This window comes from Salmo salar, chromosome ssa01, assembly GCF_905237065.1.
Source record: "Salmo salar chromosome ssa01, Ssal_v3.1, whole genome shotgun sequence".
In the NCBI taxonomy this organism is placed as follows: Eukaryota; Metazoa; Chordata; class Actinopteri; order Salmoniformes; family Salmonidae; genus Salmo; species Salmo salar.
Genome location: NC_059442.1, coordinates 31,461,307 through 31,477,565, shown reverse-complemented (window position 1 = coordinate 31,477,565; position 16,259 = coordinate 31,461,307). Strand labels below are relative to the sequence as shown.

General features: G+C 37.5%; 19 non-coding genes across 19 annotated transcripts; all 19 read right to left on the bottom strand.

The window, feature by feature from the left end:
• Window positions 1-2,954: 2,954 nt before the first annotated feature.
• Window positions 2,955-3,027, bottom strand: trnar-ucg (transfer RNA arginine (anticodon UCG)). Its single transcript has one exon. It is a non-coding gene; the product is annotated as a tRNA-Arg (tRNA).
• Window positions 3,028-3,673: 646 nt separating this feature from the next.
• Window positions 3,674-3,746, bottom strand: trnar-ucg (transfer RNA arginine (anticodon UCG)). The gene has a single exon. It is a non-coding gene; the product is annotated as a tRNA-Arg (tRNA).
• Window positions 3,747-4,392: 646 nt separating this feature from the next.
• Window positions 4,393-4,465, bottom strand: trnar-ucg (transfer RNA arginine (anticodon UCG)). The gene has a single exon. It is a non-coding gene; the product is annotated as a tRNA-Arg (tRNA).
• A 1,355-nt stretch (window positions 4,466-5,820) lies between these two features.
• On the bottom strand, window positions 5,821-5,893 carry trnaq-uug (transfer RNA glutamine (anticodon UUG)). Its single transcript has one exon. It is a non-coding gene; the product is annotated as a tRNA-Gln (tRNA).
• A 287-nt stretch (window positions 5,894-6,180) lies between these two features.
• Window positions 6,181-6,253, bottom strand: trnar-ucg (transfer RNA arginine (anticodon UCG)). Its single transcript has one exon. It is a non-coding gene; the product is annotated as a tRNA-Arg (tRNA).
• Window positions 6,254-6,899: 646 nt separating this feature from the next.
• trnaq-uug (transfer RNA glutamine (anticodon UUG)) lies at window positions 6,900-6,972 on the bottom strand. The gene has a single exon. It is a non-coding gene; the product is annotated as a tRNA-Gln (tRNA).
• Window positions 6,973-7,616: 644 nt separating this feature from the next.
• trnar-ucg (transfer RNA arginine (anticodon UCG)) lies at window positions 7,617-7,689 on the bottom strand. The gene has a single exon. It is a non-coding gene; the product is annotated as a tRNA-Arg (tRNA).
• Window positions 7,690-7,966: 277 nt separating this feature from the next.
• Window positions 7,967-8,039, bottom strand: trnaq-uug (transfer RNA glutamine (anticodon UUG)). Its single transcript has one exon. It is a non-coding gene; the product is annotated as a tRNA-Gln (tRNA).
• A 644-nt stretch (window positions 8,040-8,683) lies between these two features.
• On the bottom strand, window positions 8,684-8,756 carry trnar-ucg (transfer RNA arginine (anticodon UCG)). Its single transcript has one exon. It is a non-coding gene; the product is annotated as a tRNA-Arg (tRNA).
• Window positions 8,757-9,402: 646 nt separating this feature from the next.
• Window positions 9,403-9,475, bottom strand: trnar-ucg (transfer RNA arginine (anticodon UCG)). Its single transcript has one exon. It is a non-coding gene; the product is annotated as a tRNA-Arg (tRNA).
• Window positions 9,476-10,121: 646 nt separating this feature from the next.
• trnaq-uug (transfer RNA glutamine (anticodon UUG)) lies at window positions 10,122-10,194 on the bottom strand. Its single transcript has one exon. It is a non-coding gene; the product is annotated as a tRNA-Gln (tRNA).
• Window positions 10,195-10,838: 644 nt separating this feature from the next.
• trnar-ucg (transfer RNA arginine (anticodon UCG)) lies at window positions 10,839-10,911 on the bottom strand. The gene has a single exon. It is a non-coding gene; the product is annotated as a tRNA-Arg (tRNA).
• Window positions 10,912-11,557: 646 nt separating this feature from the next.
• On the bottom strand, window positions 11,558-11,630 carry trnar-ucg (transfer RNA arginine (anticodon UCG)). The gene has a single exon. It is a non-coding gene; the product is annotated as a tRNA-Arg (tRNA).
• A 646-nt stretch (window positions 11,631-12,276) lies between these two features.
• On the bottom strand, window positions 12,277-12,349 carry trnar-ucg (transfer RNA arginine (anticodon UCG)). The gene has a single exon. It is a non-coding gene; the product is annotated as a tRNA-Arg (tRNA).
• A 645-nt stretch (window positions 12,350-12,994) lies between these two features.
• trnar-ucg (transfer RNA arginine (anticodon UCG)) lies at window positions 12,995-13,067 on the bottom strand. The gene has a single exon. It is a non-coding gene; the product is annotated as a tRNA-Arg (tRNA).
• A 646-nt stretch (window positions 13,068-13,713) lies between these two features.
• On the bottom strand, window positions 13,714-13,786 carry trnar-ucg (transfer RNA arginine (anticodon UCG)). Its single transcript has one exon. It is a non-coding gene; the product is annotated as a tRNA-Arg (tRNA).
• A 647-nt stretch (window positions 13,787-14,433) lies between these two features.
• Window positions 14,434-14,506, bottom strand: trnaq-uug (transfer RNA glutamine (anticodon UUG)). Its single transcript has one exon. It is a non-coding gene; the product is annotated as a tRNA-Gln (tRNA).
• Window positions 14,507-15,150: 644 nt separating this feature from the next.
• trnar-ucg (transfer RNA arginine (anticodon UCG)) lies at window positions 15,151-15,223 on the bottom strand. Its single transcript has one exon. It is a non-coding gene; the product is annotated as a tRNA-Arg (tRNA).
• Window positions 15,224-15,869: 646 nt separating this feature from the next.
• Window positions 15,870-15,942, bottom strand: trnar-ucg (transfer RNA arginine (anticodon UCG)). Its single transcript has one exon. It is a non-coding gene; the product is annotated as a tRNA-Arg (tRNA).
• Window positions 15,943-16,259: the final 317 nt, after the last annotated feature.

Genomic DNA, 16,259 nt, shown 5'->3' with positions numbered 1-16,259 from the left:
TTTTCAAAGAAACAAGAACAACACCTTATTTCGGGAAATTTTTAACATTTCCAAATGACCTGAGCTATTCAATTTAAACGACCACAAAGGAACTCAAACCCTCAATCTGCTGATTCGAAGTCAGACGCCTTATCCATTAGGCCACGCAGTCTACATCATATAGACCTATATGACATCATACAGATTTTGCTTTGCAACAATAGACATCAAAATTGTGAACCTGTCCGAATGAGGAAAGCTAGTGGTATTTAACAAGTAGGAAGACACTCTATCACTCCATCTTGCGATGCAGAATCAGACAGAATATTTCTCAGGCCTTGCAGTCTTTGATTATTAAAGTTGAATAACAATGTCCGAGCTTTTCAATGCAACAAGAACAAAGCCATATTTCGGGAAACTAAGAACATTTCCAAATTAGCTGAGCTAATGAAATTAAACGATCACAAAGAGCCTCGACTCGTCAATATTGTGATTAGAAGGTAGGCACATTCTCCACTATGCCAGGCTAACTACTCAAGTTTCTCCAATATGACAACATACAGACTTTGCTTTCCAACAATAGACATCAACATTTTGAACCTGTCCGAATGAGGAAAGATGGTGATTTTTGACAAGTACGAAGAGGCTCGATCGTTCAATCTTGTGCTAGAGAATCAAACACAATGTTTCTCAGGCCTCGAAGTCTTAAGATTATTAAAGTTGCATAACAATGTCCTAGCTTTTCAAAGAAACAAGAACAACACCTTATTTCGGGAAATTTTAAACATTTCCAAATGACCTGAGCTATTCAATTTAAACGACCACGAAGGGACTCGAACCCTCAATCTTGTGATTCGAAGTCTGACGCCTTATCCATTAGGCCACGCAGTCTACTTCATATAGACCTATATGACATCATACAGATTTTGCTTTGCAACAATAGACATCAAAATTGTGAACCTGTCCGAATGAGGAAAGCTAGTGATATTTAACAAGTAGGAAGACACTCTATCACTCCATCTTGCGATGCAGAATCAGACAGAATATTTCTCAGGCCTTGCAGTCTTTGATTATTAAAGTTGAATAACAATGTCCGAGCTTTTCAATGCAACAAGAACAAAGCCATATTTCGGGAAACTAAGAACATTTCCAAATTAGCTGAGCTAATGAAATTAAACGATCACAAAGAGCCTCGACTCGTCAATATTGTGATTAGAAGGTAGGCACATTCTCCACTATGCCAGGCTAACTACTCAAGTTTCTCCAATATGACAACATACAGACTTTGCTTTCCAACAATAGACATCAACATTTTGAACCTGTCCGAATGAGGAAAGATGGTGATTTTTGACAAGTACGAAGAGGCTCGATCGTTCAATCTTGTGCTAGAGAATCAAACACAATGTTTCTCAGGCCTCGAAGTCTTAAGATTATTAAAGTTGCATAACAATGTCCTAGCTTTTCAAAGAAACAAGAACAACACCTTATTTCGGGAAATTTTAAACATTTCCAAATGACCTGAGCTATTCAATTTAAACGACCACGAAGGGACTCGAACCCTCAATCTTGTGATTCGAAGTCTGACGCCTTATCCATTAGGCCACGCAGTCTACTTCCTATAGACCTATACGACATCATACAGATTTTGCTTTGCAACAATAGACATCAAAATTGTGAACCTGTCCGAATGAGGAAAGCTAGTGATATTTAACAAGTAGGAAGACACTCTATCACTCCATCTTGCGATGCAGAATCAGACAGAATATTTCTCAGGCCTTGCAGTCTTTGATTATTAAAGTTGAATAACAATGTCCGAGCTTTTCAATGCAACAAGAAAAAAGCCTTATTTCGAGAAACTAAGAACATTTCCAAATTAGCTGAGCTAATGAAATTAAACGATCACAAAGAGACTCGACCCGTCAAAATTGTGATTAGAAGGTAGGCACTTTATCCACTATGCCAGGCTAAATACTCAACTTGCTCCAATATTACAACATACAGACTTTGCTTTCCAACAATAGACATCAACATTTTGAACCTGTCCGAATGAGGAAAGATGGTGATTTTTGACAAGTACGAAGAGACTCGATCCTTCAATCTTGTGCTACAGAATCAAACACAATGTTTCTCAGGCCTCGAAGTCCTAAGATTATTAAAGTTGCATAACAATGTCCTAGCTTTTCAAAGAAACAAGAACAACACCTTATTTCGGGAAATTTTAAACATTTCCAAATGACCTGAGCTATTCAATTTAAACGACCACGAAGGGACTCGAACCCTCAATCTTGTGATTCGAAGTCTGACGCCTTATCCATTAGGCCACGCAGTCTACTTCCTATAGACCTATATGACATCATACAGATTTTGCTTTGCAACAATAGACATCAAAATTGTGAACCTGTCCGAATGAGGAAAGCTAGTGATATTTAACAAGTAGGAAGACACTCTATCACTCCATCTTGCGATGCAGAATCAGACAGAATATTTCTCAGGCCTTGCAGTCTTTGATTATTAAAGTTGAATAACAATGTCCGAGCTTTTCAATGCAACAAGAAAAAAGCCTTATTTCGAGAAACTAAGAACATTTCCAAATTAGCTGAGCTAATGAAATTAAACGATCACAAAGAGACTCGACCCGTCAAAATTGTGATTAGAAGGTAGGCACTTTATCCACTATGCCAGGCTAAATACTCAACTTGCTCCAATATTACAACATACAGACTTTGCTTTCCAACAATAGACATCAACATTTTGAACCTGTCCGAATGAGGAAAGATGGTGATTTTTGACAAGTACGAAGAGGCTCGATCGTTCAATCTTGTGCTACAGAATCAAACACAATGTTTCTCAGGCCTCGAAGTCCTAAGATTATTAAAGTTGCATAACAATGTCCTAGCTTTTCAAAGAAACAAGAACAACACCTTATTTCGGGAAATTTTAAACATTTCCAAATGACCTGAGCTATTCAATTTAAACAACCACGAAGGGACTCGAACCCTCAATCTTCTGATTCGAAGTCAGACGCCTTATCCATTAGGCCACGCAGTCTACATCATATAGACCTATATGACATCATACAGATTTTGCTTTGCAACAATAGACATCAAAATTGTGAACCTGTCCGAATGAGGAAAGCTAGTGATATTTAACAAGTAGGAAGACACTCTATCACTCCATCTTGCGATGCAGAATCAGACAGAATATTTCTCAGGCCTTGCAGTCTTTGATTATTAAAGTTGAATAACAATGTCCGAGCTTTTCAATGCAACAAGAAAAAAGACTTATTTTGAGAAACTAAGAACATTTCCAAATTAGCTGAGCTAATGAAATTAAACGATCACAAAGAGACTCAACCCGTCAATATTGTGATTAGAAGGTAGGCACTTTATCCACTATGCCAGGCTAAATACTCAAGTTGCTCCAATATTACAACATACAGACTTTGCTTTCCAACAATAGAGATCAACATTTTGAACCTGTCCGAATGAGGAAAGATGGTGATTTTTGACAAGTACGAAGAGACTCGATCCTTCAATCTTGTGCTACAGAATCAAACACAATGTTTCTCAGGCCTCGAAGTCCTAAGATTATTAAAGTTGCATAACAATGTCCTAGCTTTTCAAAGAAACAAGAACAACACCTTATTTCGGGAAATTTTAAACATTTCCAAATGACCTGAGCTATTCAATTTAAACGACCACGAAGGGACTCGAACCCTCAATCTTCTGATTCGAAGTCAGACGCCTTATCCATTAGGCCACGCAGTCTACATCATATAGACCTATATGACATCATACAGATTTTGCTTTGCAACAATAGACATCAAAATTGTGAACCTGTCCGAATGAGGAAAGCTAGTGATATTTAACAAGTAGGAAGACACTCTATCACTCCATCTTGCGATGCAGAATCAGACAGAATATTTCTCAGGCCTTGCAGTCTTTGATTATTAAAGTTGAATAACAATGTCCGAGCTTTTCAATGCAACAAGAAAAAAGCCTTATTTCCAGAAACTAAGAACATTTCCAAATTAGCTGAGCTAATGAAATTAAACGATCACAAAGAGACTCAACCCGTCAATATTGTGATTAGAAGGTAGGCACTTTATCCACTATGCCAGGCTAAATACTCAAGTTGCTCCAATATTACAACATACAGACTTTGCTTTCCAACAATAGACATCAACATTTTGAACCTGTCCGAATGAGGAAAGATGGTGATTTTTGACAAGTACGAAGAGGCTCGATCGTTCAATCTTGTGCTACAGAATCAAACACAATGTTTCTCAGGCCACGAAGTCTTAAGATTATTAAAGTTGCATAACAATGTCCTAGCTTTTCAAAGAAACAAGAACAACACCTTATTTCGGGAAATTTTAAACATTTCCAAATGACCTGAGCTATTCAATTTAAACGACCACAAAGGGACTCGAACCCTCAATCTGCTGATTCGAAGTCAGACGCCTTATCCATTAGGCCACGCAGTCTACATCATATAGACCTATATGACATCATACAGATTTTGCTTTGCAACAATAGACATCAAAATTGTGAACCTGTCCGAATGAGGAAAGCTAGTGGTATTTAACAAGTAGGAAGACACTCTATCACTCCATCTTGCGATGCAGAATCAGACAGAATATTTCTCAGGCCTTGCAGTCTTTGATTATTAAAGTTGAATAACAATGTCCGAGCTTTTCAATGCAACAAGAACAAAGCCATATTTCGGGAAACTAAGAACATTTCCAAATTAGCTGAGCTAATGAAATTAAACGATCACAAAGAGACTCGACCCGTCAATATTGTGATTAGAAGGTAGGCACATTCTCCACTATGCCAGGCTAACTACTCAAGTTTCTCCAATATGACAACATACAGACTTTGCTTTCCAACAATAGACATCAACATTTTGAACCTGTCCGAATGAGGAAAGATGGTGATTTTTGACAAGTACGAAGAGGCTCGATCGTTCAATCTTGTGCTAGAGAATCAAACACAATGTTTCTCAGGCCTCGAAGTCTTAAGATTATTAAAGTTGCATAACAATGTCCTAGCTTTTCAAAGAAACAAGAACAACACCTTATTTCGGGAAATTTTAAACATTTCCAAATGACCTGAGCTATTCAATTTAAACGACCACGAAGGGACTCGAACCCTCAATCTTGTGATTCGAAGTCTGACGCCTTATCCATTAGGCCACGCAGTCTACTTCCTATAGACCTATATGACATCATACAGATTTTGCTTTGCAACAATAGACATCAAAATTGTGAACCTGTCCGAATGAGGAAAGCTAGTGATATTTAACAAGTAGGAAGACACTCTATCACTCCATCTTGCGATGCAGAATCAGACAGAATATTTCTCAGGCCTTGCAGTCTTTGATTATTAAAGTTGAATAACAATGTCCGAGCTTTTCAATGCAACAAGAACAAAGCCATATTTCGGGAAACTAAGAACATTTCCAAATTAGCTGAGCTAATGAAATTAAACGATCACAAAGAGCCTCGACTCGTCAATATTGTGATTAGAAGGTAGGCACATTCTCCACTATGCCAGGCTAACTACTCAAGTTTCTCCAATATGACAACATACAGACTTTGCTTTCCAACAATAGACATCAACATTTTGAACCTGTCCGAATGAGGAAAGATGGTGATTTTTGACAAGTACGAAGAGGCTCGATCGTTCAATCTTGTGCTACAGAATCAAACACAATGTTTCTCAGGCCTCGAAGTCTTAAGATTATTAAAGTTGCATAACAATGTCCTAGCTTTTCAAAGAAACAAGAACAACACCTTATTTCGGGAAATTTTAAACATTTCCAAATGACCAATTTAAACGACCACGAAGGGACTCGAACCCTCAATCTTCTGATTCAAAGTCAGACGCCTTATCCATTAGGCCACGCAGTCTACATCATATTGACCTATATGACATCATACAGATTTTGCTTTGCAACAATAGACATCAACATTTTGAACCTGTCCGAATGAGGAAAGATGGTGATTTTTGACAAGTACGAAGAGACTCGATCCTTCAATCTTGTGCTACAGAATCAAACACAATGTTTCTCAGGCCTCGAAGTCCTAAGATTATTAAAGTTGCATAACAATGTCCTAGCTTTTCAAAGAAACAAGAACTACACCTTATTTCGGGAAATTTTAAACATTTCCAAATGACCTGAGCTATTCAATTTAAACGACCACGAAGGGACTCGAACCCTCAATCTTCTGATTCGAAGTCAGACGCCTTATCCATTAGGCCACGCAGTCTACTTCATATAGACCTATATGACATCATACAGATTTTGCTTTGCAACAATAGACATCAAAATTGTGAACCTGTCCGAATGAGGAAAGCTAGTGATATTTAACAAGTAGGAAGACACTCTATCACTCCATCTTGCGATGCAGAATCAGACAGAATATTTCTCAGGCCTTGCAGTCTTTGATTATTAAAGTTGAATAACAATGTCCGAGCTTTTCAATGCAACAAGAAAAAAGCCTTATTTCGAGAAACTAAGAACATTTCCAAATTAGCTGAGCTAATGAAATTAAACGATCACAAAGAGACTCGACCCGTCAATATTGTGATTAGAAGGTAGGCACTTTATCCACTATGCCAGGCTAAATACTCAAGTTGCTCCAATATTACAACATACAGACTTTGCTTTCCAACAATAGACATCAACATTTTGAACCTGTCCGAATGAGGAAAGATGGTGATTTTTGACAAGTACGAAGAGGCTCGATCGTTCAATCTTGTGCTACAGAATCAAACACAATGTTTCTCAGGCCTCGAAGTCTTAAGATTATTAAAGTTGCATAACAATGTCCTAGCTTTTCAAAGAAACAAGAACAACACCTTATTTCGGGAAATTTTAAACATTTCCAAATGACCTGAGCTATTCAATTTAAACGACCACGAAGGGACTCGAACCCTCAATCTTCTGATTCAAAGTCAGACGCCTTATCCATTAGGCCACGCAGTCTACATCATATTGACCTATATGACATCATACAGATTTTGCTTTGCAACAATAGACATCAAAATTGTGAACCTGTCCGAATGAGGAAAGCTAGTGATATTTAACAAGTACGAAGACACTATAACTCCATCTTGCGATGCAGAATATTACAGAATATTTCTCAGGCCTTGCAGTCTTTGATTATTAAAGTTGAATAACAATGTCCGAGCTTTTCAATGCAACAAGAAAAAAGCCTTATTTCGAGAAACTAAGAACATTTCCAAATTAGCTGAGCTAATGAAATTAAACGATCACAAAGAGACTCGACCCGTCAATATTGTGATTAGAAGGTAGGCACTTTATCCACTATGCCAGGCTAAATACTCAAGTTGCTCCAATATTACAACATACAGACTTTGCTTTCCAACAATAGACATCAACATTTTGAACCTGTCCGAATGAGGAAAGATGGTGATTTTTGACAAGTACGAAGAGACTCGATCCTTCAATCTTGTGCTACAGAATCAAACACAATGTTTCTCAGGCCTCGAAGTCCTAAGATTATTAAAGTTGCATAACAATGTCCTAGCTTTTCAAAGAAACAAGAACAACACCTTATTTCGGGAAATTTTAAACATTTCCAAATGAACTGAGCTATTCAATTTAAACGACCACGAAGGGACTCGAACCCTCAATCTTCTGATTCGAAGTCAGACGCCTTATCCATTAGGCCACGCAGTCTACTTCATATAGACCTATATGACATCATACAGATTTTTCTTTGCAACAATAGACATCAAAATTGTGAACCTGTCCGAATGAGGAAAGCTAGTGATATTTAACAAGTAGGAAGACACTCTATCACTCCATCTTGCGATACAGAATCAAACACAATGTTTCTCAGGCCTCGAAGTCTTAAGATTATTAAAGTTGCATAACAATGTCCTAGCTTTTCAAAGAAACAAGAACAACACCTTATTTCGGGAAATTTTAAACATTTCCAAATGACCAATTTAAACGACCACGAAGGGACTCGAACCCTCAATCTTCTGATTCAAAGTCAGACGCCTTATCCATTAGGCCACGCAGTCTACATCATATAGACCTATATGACATCATACAGATTTTGCTTTGCAACAATAGACATCAAAATTGTGAACCTGTCCGAATGAGGAAAGCTAGTGATATTTAACAAGTACGAAGACACTATCACTCCATCTTGCGATGCAGAATATTACAGAATATTTCTCAGGCCTTGCAGTCTTTGATTATTAAAGTTGAATAACAATGTCCGAGCTTTTCAATGCAACAAGAAAAAAGCCTTATTTCGAGAAACTAAGAACATTTCCAAATTAGCTGAGCTAATGAAATTAAACGATCACAAAGAGACTCAACCCGTCAATATTGTGATTAGAAGGTAGGCACTTTATCCACTATGCCAGGCTAAATACTAAAGTTGCTCCAATATTACAACATACAGACTTTGCTTTCCAACAATAGACATCAACATTTTGAACCTGTCCGAATGAGGAAAGATGGTGATTTTTGACAAGTAGGAAGAGACTCGAACCTTCAATCTTGTGCTACAGAATCAAACACAATGTTTCTCAGGCCTCGAAGTCCTAAGATTATTAAAGTTGCATAACAATGTCCTAGCTTTTCAAAGAAACAAGAACAACACCTTATTTCGGGAAATTTTAAACATTTCCAAATGACCTGAGCTATTCAATTTAAACGACCACGAAAGGACTCGAACCCTCAATCTTCTGATTCGAAGTCAGACGCCTTATCCATTAGGCCATGCAGTCTACTTCATATAGACCTATATGACATCATACAGATTTTGCTTTGCAACAATAGACATCAAAATTGTGAACCTGTCCGAATGAGGAAAGCTAGTGATATTTAACAAGTAGGAAGACACTCTATCACTCCATCTTGCGATGCAGAATCAGACAGAATATTTCTCAGGCCTTGCCGTCTTTGATTATTAAAGTTGAATAACAATGTCCGAGCTTTTCAATGCAACAAGAAAAAAGCCTTATTTCGAGAAACTAAGAACATTTCCAAATTAGCTGAGCTAATGAAATTAAACGATCACAAAGAGACTCGACCCGTCAATATTGTGATTAGAAGGTAGGCACTTTATCCACTATGCCAGGCTAAATACTCAAGTTGCTCCAATATGACAACATACAGACTTTGCTTTCCAACAATAGATATCAACATTTTGAACCTGTCCGAATGATGAAAGATGGTGATTTTTGACAAGTACGAAGAGGCTCGATCGTTCAATCTTGTGCTACAGAATCAAACACAATGTTTCTCAGGCCTCGAAGTCCTAAGATTATTAAAGTTGCATAACAATGTCCTAGCTTTTCAAAGAAACAAGAACAACACCTTATTTCGGGAAATTTTAAACATTTCCAAATGACCTGAGCTATTCAATTTAAACGACCACGAAGGGACTCGAACCCTCAATATTCTGATTCGAAGTCAGACGCCTTATCCATTAGGCCACGCAGTCTACATCATATAGACCTATATGACATCATACAGATTTTGCTTTGCAACAATAGACATCAAAATTGTGAACCTGTCCGAATGAGGAAAGCTAGTGATATTTAACAAGTAGGAAGACACTCTATCACTCCATCTTGCGATGCAGAATCAGACAGAATATTTCTCAGGCCTTGCAGTCTTTGATTATTAAAGTTGAATAACAATGTCCGAGCTTTTCAATGCAACAAGAACAAAGCCTTATTTCGGGAAACTAAGAACATTTCCAAATTAGCTGAGCTAATGAAATTAAACGATCACAAAGAGACTCGACCCGTCAATATTGTGATTAGAAGGTAGGCACATTCTCCACTATGCCAGGCTAACTACTCAAGTTTCTCCAATATGACAACATATAGACTTTGCTTTCCAACAATAGACATCAACATTTTGAAACTGTCCGAATGAGGAAAGATGGTGGTTTTTGACAAGTACGAAGAGGCTCGATCGTTCAATCTTGTGCTACAGAATCAAACACAATGTTTCTCAGGCCACGAAGTCTTAAGATTATTAAAGTTGCATAACAATGTCCTAGCTTTTCAAAGAAACAAGAACAACACCTTATTTCGGGAAATTTTAAACATTTCCAAATGACCTGAGCTATTCAATTTAAACGACCACGAAGGGACTCGAACCCTCAATCTTCTGATTCAAAGTCAGACGCCTTATCCATTAGGCCACGCAGTCTACATCATATTGACCTATATGACATCATACAGATTTTGCTTTGCAACAATAGACATCAAAATTGTGAACCTGTCCGAATGAGGAAAGCTAGTGATATTTAACAAGTACGAAGACACTATCACTCCATCTTGCGATGCAGAAATTTACAGAATATTTCTCAGGCCTTGCAGTCTTTGATTATTAAAGTTGAATAACAATGTCCGAGCTTTTCAATGCAACAAGAAAAAAGCCTTATTTCGAGAAACTAAGAACATTTCCAAATTAGCTGAGCTAATGAAATTAAACGATCACAAAGAGACTCGACCCGTCAATATTGTGATTAGAAGGTAGGCACTTTATCCACTATGCCAGGCTAAATACTAAAGTTGCTCCAATATTACAACATACAGACTTTGCTTTCCAACAATAGACATCAACATTTTGAACCTGTCCGAATGAGGAAAGATGGTGATTTTTGACAAGTAGGAAGAGACTCGAACCTTCAATCTTGTGCTACAGAATCAAACACAATGTTTCTCAGGCCTCGAAGTCCTAAGATTATTAAAGTTGCATAACAATGTCCTAGCTTTTCAAAGAAACAAGAACAACACCTTATTTCGGGAAATTTTAAACATTTCCAAATGACCTGAGCTATTCAATTTAAACGACCACGAAAGGACTCGAACCCTCAATCTTCTGATTCGAAGTCAGACGCCTTATCCATTAGGCCACGCAGTCTACTTCATATAGACCTATATGACATCATACAGATTTTGCTTTGCAACAATAGACATCAAAATTGTGAACCTGTCCGAATGAGGAAAGCTAGTGATATTTAACAAGTAGGAAGACACTCTATCACTCCATCTTGCGATGCAGAATCAGACAGAATATTTCTCAGGCCTTGCCGTCTTTGATTATTAAAGTTGAATAACAATGTCCGAGCTTTTCAATGCAACAAGAAAAAAGCCTTATTTCGAGAAACTAAGAACATTTCCAAATTAGCTGAGCTAATGAAATTAAACGATCACAAAGAGACTCGACCCGTCAATATTGTGATTAGAAGGTAGGCACTTTATCCACTATGCCAGGCTAAATACTCAAGTTGCTCCAATATTACAACATACAGACTTTGCTTTCCAACAATAGATATCAACATTTTGAACCTGTCCGAATGATGAAAGATGGTGATTTTTGACAAGTACGAAGAGACTCGATCCTTCAATCTTGTGCTACAGAATCAAACACAATGTTTCTCAGGCCTCGAAGTCCTAAGATTATTAAAGTTGCATAACAATGTCCTAGCTTTTCAAAGAAACAAGAACAACACCTTATTTCGGGAAATTTTAAACATTTCCAAATGACCTGAGCTATTCAATTTAAACGACCACGAAGGGACTCGAACCCTCAATATTCTGATTCGAAGTCAGACGCCTTATCCATTAGGCCACTCAGTCTACATCATATAGACCTATATGACATCATACAGATTTTGCTTTGCAACAATAGACATCAAAATTGTGAACCTGTCCGAATGAGGAAAGCTAGTGATATTTAACAAGTAGGAAGACACTCTATCACTCCATCTTGCGATGCAGAATCAGACAGAATATTTCTCAGGCCTTGCAGTCTTTGATTATTAAAGTTGAATAACAATGTCCGAGCTTTTCAATGCAACAAGAACAAAGCCTTATTTCGGGAAACTAAGAACATTTCCAAATTAGCTGAGCTAATGAAATTAAACGATCACAAAGAGACTCGACCCGTCAATATTGTGATTAGAAGGTAGGCACATTCTCCACTATGCCAGGCTAACTACTCAAGTTTCTCCAATATGACAACATACAGACTTTGCTTTCCAACAATAGACATCAACATTTTGAAACTGTCCGAATGAGGAAAGATGGTGGTTTTTGACAAGTACGAAGAGGCTCGATCGTTCAATCTTGTGCTACAGAATCAAACACAATGTTTCTCAGGCCACGAAGTCTTAAGATTATTAAAGTTGCATAACAATGTCCTAGCTTTTCAAAGAAACAAGAACAACACCTTATTTCGGGAAATTTTAAACATTTCCAAATGACCTGAGCTATTCAATTTAAACGACCACGAAGGGACTCGAACCCTCAATCTTCTGATTCGAAGTCAGACGCCTTATCCATTAGGCCACGCAGTCTACATCATATTGACCTATATGACATCATACAGATTTTGCTTTGCAACAATAGACATCAAAATTGTGAACCTGTCCGAATGAGGAAAGCTAGTGATATTTAACAAGTACGAAGACACTATCACTCCATCTTGCGATGCAGAATATTACAGAATATTTCTCAGGCCTTGCAGTCTTTGATTATTAAAGTTGAATAACAATGTCCGAGCTTTTCAATGCAACAAGAAAAAAGCCTTATTTCGAGAAACTAAGAACATTTCCAAATTAGCTGAGCTAATGAAATTAAACGATCACAAAGAGACTCAACCCGTCAATATTGTGATTAGAAGGTAGGCACTTTATCCACTATGCCAGGCTAAATACTAAAGTTGCTCCAATATTACAACATACAGACTTTGCTTTCCAACAATAGACATCAACATTTTGAACCTGTCCGAATGAGGAAAGATGGTGATTTTTGACAAGTAGGAAGAGACTCGAACCTTCAATCTTGTGCTACAGAATCAAACACAATGTTTCTCAGGCCACGAAGTCTTAAGATTATTAAAGTTGCATAACAATGTCCTAGCTTTTCAAAGAAACAAGAACAACACCTTATTTCGGGGAAATTTTTAACATTTCCAAATGACCTGAGCTATTCAATTTAAACGACCACGAAGGGACTCGAACCCTCAATCTTCTGATTCGAAGTCAGACGCCTTATCCATTAGGCCACGCAGTCTACATCATATAGACCTATATGACATCATACAGATTTTGCTTTGCAACAATAGACATCAAAATTGTGAACCTGTCCGAATGAGGAAAGCTAGTGATATTTAACAAGTAGGAAGACACTCTATCACTCCATCTTGCGATGCAGAATCAGACAGAATATTTCTCAGGCCTTGCCGTCTTTGATTATTAAAGTTGAATAACAATGTCCGAGCTTTTCAATGCAACAAGAAAAAAGCCTTATTTCGAGAAACTAAGAACATTTCCAAATTAGCTGAGCTAATGAAATTAAACGATCACAAAGAGACTCGACCCGTCAATATTGTGATTAGAAGGTAGGCACTTTATCCACTATGCCAGGCTAAATACTCAAGTTGCTCCAATATCACAACATACAGACTTTGCTTTCCAACAATAGATATCAACATTTTGAACCTGTCCGAATGATGAAAGATGGTGATTTTTGACAAGTAGGAAGAGGCTCGATCCTTCAATCTTGTGCTACAGAATCAAACACAATGTTTCTCAGGCCTCGAAGTCCTAAGATTATTAAAGTTGCATAACAATGTCCTAGCTTTTCAAAGAAACAAGAACAACACCTTATTTCGGTAAATTTTAAACATTTCCAAATGACCTGAGCTATTCAATTTAAACGACCACGAAGGGACTCGAACCCTCAATATTCTGATTCGAAGTCAGACGCCTTATCCATTAGGCCACTCAGTCTACATCATATAGACCTATATGACATCATACAGATTTTGCTTTGCAACAATAGACATCAAAATTGTGAACCTGTCCGAATGAGGAAAGCTAGTGATATTTAACAAGTAGGAAGACACTCTATCACTCCATCTTGCGATGCAGAATCAGACAGAATATTTCTCAGGCCTTGCAGTCTTTGATTATTAAAGTTGAATAACAATGTCCGAGCTTTTCAATGCAACAAGAACAAAGCCTTATTTCGGGGAAACTAAGAACATTTCCAAATTAGCTGAGCTAATGAAATTAAACGATCACAAAGAGACTCGACCCGTCAATATTGTGATTAGAAGGTAGGCACATTCTCCACTATGCCAGGCTAACTACTCAAGTTTCTCCAATATGACAACATATAGACTTTGCTTTCCAACAATAGACATCAACATTTTGAAACTGTCCGAATGAGGAAAGATGGTGGTTTTTGACAAGTACGAAGAGGCTCGATCGTTCAATCTTGTGCTACAGAATCAAACACAATGTTTCTCAGGCCACGAAGTCTTAAGATTATTAAAGTTGCATAACAATGTCCTAGCTTTTCAAAGAAACAAGAACAACACCTTATTTCGGGAAATTTTAAACATTTCCAAATGACCTGAGCTATTCAATTTAAACGACCACGAAGGGACTCGAACCCTCAATCTTCTGATTCAAAGTCAGACGCCTTATCCATTAGGCCACGCAGTCTACATCATATAGACCTATATGACATCATACAGATTTTGCTTTGCAACAATAGACATCAAAATTGTGAACCTGTCCGAATGAGGAAAGCTAGTGATATTTAACAAGTACGAAGACACTATCACTCCATCTTGCGATGCAGAAATTTACAGAATATTTCTCAGGCCTTGCAGTCTTTGATTATTAAAGTTGAATAACAATGTCCGAGCTTTTCAATGCAACAAGAAAAAAGCCTTATTTCGAGAAACTAAGAACATTTCCAAATTAGCTGAGCTAATGAAATTAAACGATCACAAAGAGACTCGACCCGTCAATATTGTGATTAGAAGGTAGGCACATTCTCCACTATGCCAGGCTAAATACTAAAGTTGCTCCAATATTACAACATACAGACTTTGCTTTCCAACAATAGACATCAACATTTTGAACCTGTCCGAATGAGGAAAGATGGTGATTTTTGACAAGTAGGAAGAGACTCGAACCTTCAATCTTGTGCTACAGAATCAAACACAATGTTTCTCAGGCCTCGAAGTCCTAAGATTATTAAAGTTGCATAACAATGTCCTAGCTTTTCAAAGAAACAAGAACAACACCTTATTTCGGGAAATTTTAAACATTTCCAAATGACCTGAGCTATTCAATTTAAACGACCACGAAGGGACTCGAACCCTCAATCTTCTGATTCGAAGTCAGACGCCTTATCCATTAGGCCACGCAGTCTACTTCATATAGACCTATATGACATCATACAGATTTTGCTTTGCAACAATAGACATCAAAATTGTGAACCTGTCCGAATGAGGAAAGCTAGTGATATTTAACAAGTAGGAAGACACTCTATCACTCCATCTTGCGATGCAGAATCAGACAGAATATTTCTCAGGCCTTGCAGTCTTTGATTATTAAAGTTGAATAACAATGTCCGAGCTTTTCAATGCAACAAGAAAAAAGCCTTATTTCGAGAAACTAAGAACATTTCCAAATTAGCTGAGCTAATGAAATTAAACGATCACAAAGAGACTCGACCCGTCAATATTGTGATTAGAAGGTAGGCACATTATCCACTATGCCAGGCTAAATACTCAAGTTGCTCCAATATGACAACATACAGACTTTGCTTTCCAACAATAGATATCAACATTTTGAACCTGTCCGAATGATGAAAGATGGTGATTTTTGACAAGTACGAAGAGGCTCGATCGTTCAATCTTGTGCTACAGAATCAAACACAATGTTTCTCAGGCCTCGAAGTCCTAAGATTATTAAAGTTGCATAACAATGTCCTAGCTTTTCAAAGAAACAAGAACAACACCTTATTTCGGGAAATTTTAAACATTTCCAAATGACCTGAGCTATTCAATTTAAACGACCACGAAGGGACTCGAACCCTCAATCTTCTGATTCGAAGTCAGACGCCTTATCCATTAGGCCACGCAGTCTACATCATATAGACCTATATGACATCATACAGATTTTGCTTTGCAACAATAGACATCAAAATTGTGAACCTGTCCGAATGAGGAAAGCTAGTGATATTTAACAAGTACGAAGACACTCTATCACTCCATCTTGCGATGCAGAATCAGACAGAATATTTCTCAGGCCTTGCAGTCTTTGATTATTAAAGTTGAATAACAATGTCCGAGCTTTTCAATGCAACAAGAACAAAGCCTTATTTCGGGAAACTAAGAACATTTCCAAATTAGCTGAGCTAATGAAATTAAACGATCACAAAGAGACTCGACCCGTCAATATT